Source organism: Mus caroli, unplaced genomic scaffold (genome assembly GCF_978045245.1).
Source record: "Mus caroli unplaced genomic scaffold, Mus_caroli_1 scaffold_12, whole genome shotgun sequence".
NCBI classification, from domain to species: Eukaryota; Metazoa; Chordata; class Mammalia; order Rodentia; family Muridae; genus Mus; species Mus caroli.
Window position 1 is genome coordinate 3056515 of NW_028227267.1, and position 4621 is coordinate 3061135.

The 4621-nt window shown below is 40.2% G+C and overlaps 1 pseudogene; it reads right to left on the minus strand.

Annotated features, from left to right (window-relative positions):
* Positions 1-707: 707 nt before the first annotated feature.
* LOC110309640 (large ribosomal subunit protein uL4 pseudogene) lies at positions 708-4413 on the minus strand (annotated as a pseudogene).
* Between the last annotated feature and the right edge of the window lie 208 nt (positions 4414-4621).

The following is a 4621-nucleotide window of genomic DNA, read 5'->3' on the forward strand; positions in this document are numbered from 1 at the left end:
CATTTGTGTAAAATCAGGCTTACCCTGAAAAGGATGAAAACGTTTGCATAAAGGTTTTACCAGATGGGGAAAGTAAAGAGATTTGAATTCCTTTTTGTAAATAAAAGTTTTGTAGTGTTTGTCAGGACAGTTTAATATTAAATGTTTCTTACAATATGAAGATTGAAGAGTTACTGATTGTGTCCTGGCTGGTACATCTTGGATTTAGGGCTGAGACAGACACAGCCTCAAATATGGGATCCTTGTGTGGCCCCACAGACACTGCCACATATGTGAAATCACAAAGGGGTTCTTTAATGGAGGTATATAAAATGAGACCTCGAGACTATGTAATGGCATTTGTCACTTTTTGTAGATGGCTTCATACACTTAGTGAGGTTCCAAGAAATCAGTTTTCCATTCTGTGCCTCAGTGTACCCCATTTGATGCTTGAATTCACATTCATCACACACATTTTAAAAAACAGAATATAATCTATTAATTTATTATAAAATATTTGCTTTCATGTAAAAGTGACAGTTGTACTGAAGTTCTGACATTTTTATTGCTATTTTAAATTTTCTATTTTCTTTCAATCAATTGAATTTTAGCAAGATAGCTTTCTTTTTATGTGTTTTTGTGTGGGCTAGTTTTTTCCCCTTTGGTTATGATTTTATTCAAATAGGCTGTCTCTATTGGCTCTCTGGAATGAAACAAATTTTAATAGTTTATGCAGCCGGCTTTTTTTCTTCTGTGGTAGGTTTCTTTTCTGCTGGTTTTCTTGGTAGCCACAACCCTTTTCCCCTGCAGGCGTCTTATCTTTTTGACATCCTTAGGCTTCCTTTCTTCCTTGCCTACAGCTGACTTCTTGTCTGCAGTCTCCTGTGCTGCAATCTTCTTCAAGTTGGCTGCCAGTGCAGTGGCTGCTGTTTCTAGTTTTTCACTCGAAGTTTGTGATTCTGGCCTTAGGAAGAATGGTATTCCTGTGCATAGTCTTTGTGGTTCTTCAGTGGATTCTTCTTCAAAACTCTACACTGAATCTTCTTGTGTGGTGCTCAGGGGGCTCTTTGAATCTCAGGGATTTTCAAGATTCTGTTAAGATCTGAGATCATCATCTTGTGCATGGGAAGGTTACAGTTACTCTTGAGGAAAGCAGCCTTATGCCAAGTGCCATACTGCTCATCTAACTTCCAGAAAGCACTTTGAGTCAAAATTCTGAGACATCCCACATGCCCACCAGGAGTAAATTTAAAATTTTTTTTTTGCTTACATTAAGTAGAGTAATAACAAGGATGTTTCTGAAGGCCTTGATGAAACCATTATCTGTGGGGAGCGGGTGTGGCAGCAGTCCCAAAATGGCACCTGGGACTGCAGCCAAGTCTTATGACTTGCACCTGACTTCCTCATACACCTGAAAATAAGCCGCATCCATCGTGAGAACTGCACAGGTACACCATGATGCAAGATCGGACCATATGATGAGTGATGATTCTGGCCAATGGACTGCTGTTACTTGGACTAGGCTGATGGGGCATGGTTGAGAGGTTATATAAGGGATTGCGATTGGGGGCAGACACACACAAGAGATATATACACAAGGGACACATACACAAGAGACTATTCCTAGAGAGAGATTCATGCATGCATGTTGAAAGGTTCCTGAATAAACTGCTTTGAGAAGAACGTAGTGTAGTGTGGTCGCTTCCTTTCTTTTTTTTTTTAAATTAGATATTTTCCTCATTTACATTTCCAATGCTATCCAAAAAGTCCCCAATACACCCCCCCCACACTCCCCTACCCACCCACTCCCACTTTTTGACCCTGGCGTTCCCCTGTACTGGGGCATATAAAGTTTGCAAGTCCAATGGGCCTCTCTTCCCATTGATGGCCGACTAGGCCATCTTTTGATACATATGCAGCTAGAGTCAAGAGCTCTGGGGTATTGGTTAGTTCATAATGTTGTTCCACCTATAGGGTTGCAGTTCCCTTTAGCTCCTTGGGTACTTTCTCTAGCTCCTCCATTGGGGGCCCTGTGATCCATCCAATAGCTGACTGCGAGCATCCACTTCTGTATTTGCTAGGTCCCGGCATTGTCTCACAAGAGACAGCTATATCTGGGTCCTTTCAGCAAAATCTTGCTAGTGTATGCAATGGTGTCAGCGTTTGGAAGCTGATTATGGGATGGATCCCTGGATATGGCAGTCTTTAGATGGTTCATCCTTTTGTCACAGCTCCAAACTTTATCTCTGTAACTCTTTCCATGGGTGTTTTGTTCCCAATTCTAAGAAGGGGCACAGTGTCCACACTTTGGTCTTCGTTCTTCTTGAGTTTCATGCGTTTAACAAATTGTATCTTATATCTTGGGTATCCTAAGTTTTTGGGCTAATATCGACTTATCAGTGAATATCTATGCTCCAAATACAAGGGCAGCCGCATTCATTAAAGATACTTTAGTAAAGCTCAAAGCACACATTGCTCCTCACACAATAATAGTGGGAGACTTCAACACACCACTTTCACCAATGGACAGATCATGGAAACAGTCCCTTCCTTTCTGCTGGTCAGAAACAGAAGCAACAATTATCTTCATTGTATAGGACACAGGGTCCCCACTCCTGGGTCTGCTATTGTTTCTCACTTGGCTTTTGCCACCTCTTGTCCTCTGAGAGGAATAGACATTTTTGATGTCATGCCAAGCTTTAAGTTTCTTTAGCAGCCTCCTTGGTCTTCTTGTAACCTTCAACCTTATCTTCAACAACCAAAAGCAGTTCTGAAACTCCCTTAATTGGAAGACCTTTAGACATCACCAAAGCTAGTAAGGCTGAGGCAGCCAGAGCAGAAGAGATGGCGTATCACTTTTGTGTTGTGTTTACTCTGTGGTACCAATGAGGTTTTGGTTGTTGCAAATGTTAAGCCCCCAGGACACATATTTTCAAAGGCACCCTGACCAGAATAGTGGGGTAGGTCTAACCATTTCCAACTTTTGGAATTTGAGCCACAGCTTTGCTAGTACCCCAAGACTCAGCACTGGTCTGATGACCTTCTAATTCCCTGATGGCACAGGACTATCTGTTTTTTTTCCTCAAGTTGGTGTGAACAAAGGTCACAATATCCAGTCTAAAGGGAGCTTTGAACACAGCTGGCAAAATAATATTATTGCCAGATGACTCCCCCTTTTAGAGTACACCGATAAGAGGGATAAGGTACAAGCTATGACAGGAGAGGAGAAGGCCACACTCCTCTCTTGGTATAGTTTGTTTGTTTAGCTCTCACTACATTTTAGGGATGAGAATGTATCTCAGGGGTAGAACACTTGTCCAATATGCATACAACTAGTAATATATTCACTAAGTTAAAATAAAGCTTCAAACAAGAACATGAAGAAACTAACGCATGGCCAGAGACTGGAATACATAGATCATGACCGAAATGTGATGAAGACCCAGTGTACCAAAGGTGATCCCCAACCAGTTTGTAGTACCAACAAATTAACTTAAAAATTTGGTTGGAAGTTTCCATATAAAGATATTGACAAATTATTCTGATTAGAAAATGTTCTGTTTATATTTGCGATTATCTAAAGCCAAAACGCATCAACAGCTTTTTTCTTTGTTATGATATTGAAAGAATATTGAAATGGAGTTTCACTATGTTGGTCATGCTAGTTTTGGTCATATAAACATCGTGTCTTGACCTCAGACAGGATCAAAGTTATAAACCATCACACACAGGTAAACATTAGATTTCAACAAATATTTCCCATGTATACTTTTCAGCAGACTTAGGGTATTGGAGCATGCTGGCATAATTTCCACACTCTGCAGAACTGCAAGGTCCCTACCTCCTGAACTAGTCTGTGTTACATACTGAGAACCTCTCTACAAACAAACAAACAAACAAAAAACAAAAAAACACCAAAAATAAAGATGTAACGAGAGAGAGAGAGAGAGAGGCAATTTAACATAGTATAGTCCCTCCTATTCCCAACACACTTAGCTGTCCTACCACATTTATATGTACAAGAACTCCAAGGCACATATATGGGAGTTGCTTGACAAAGGAGGTGATATCTTCACTTTTAGTAGATGTCAAATTATTCTCAAGTCACTGCTTCACCTCCCTTCCCGAGGTGAGCCTGAGAGTTCTCTCTCCAGCTCTCTAACAAACACCTGCATTTTCTGACTTGTTAGTTTCTGGCAGATTGATGTGTATGAAATGGTCTCTTGTGGATGTTTTGATTTCTGTCTCCTACTTACTGTGTGTGTGAGCATCCTTCCTGTTATGTTCTCTGTAAGCTGCCTACTTACTGTCCTCTGCTCCTTGGTGGTTCATGTTTCCTATTGGTTGGGGATCACCTTTGGTACACTGGGTCTTCATCACATTTCGGTCATGATCTATGTATTCCAGTCTCTGGCCATGCATTAGTTTCTTCATGTTCTTGTTTGAAGCTTTATTTTAACGTAGTGAATATATTACCAATTTTGTGTGTAGTGATTCATATTTTATCCTGTTAATGCAATTTTATAAGTAGCAGTTTCTTATTTATCTAGGCTAGTTTCCAAATGAACAAGAGAGAGATATAAGATTTGTTTATTCAAGCTTCTGAGGAACAGTAGTTGAACAGTTATTAATCTATTCTTAT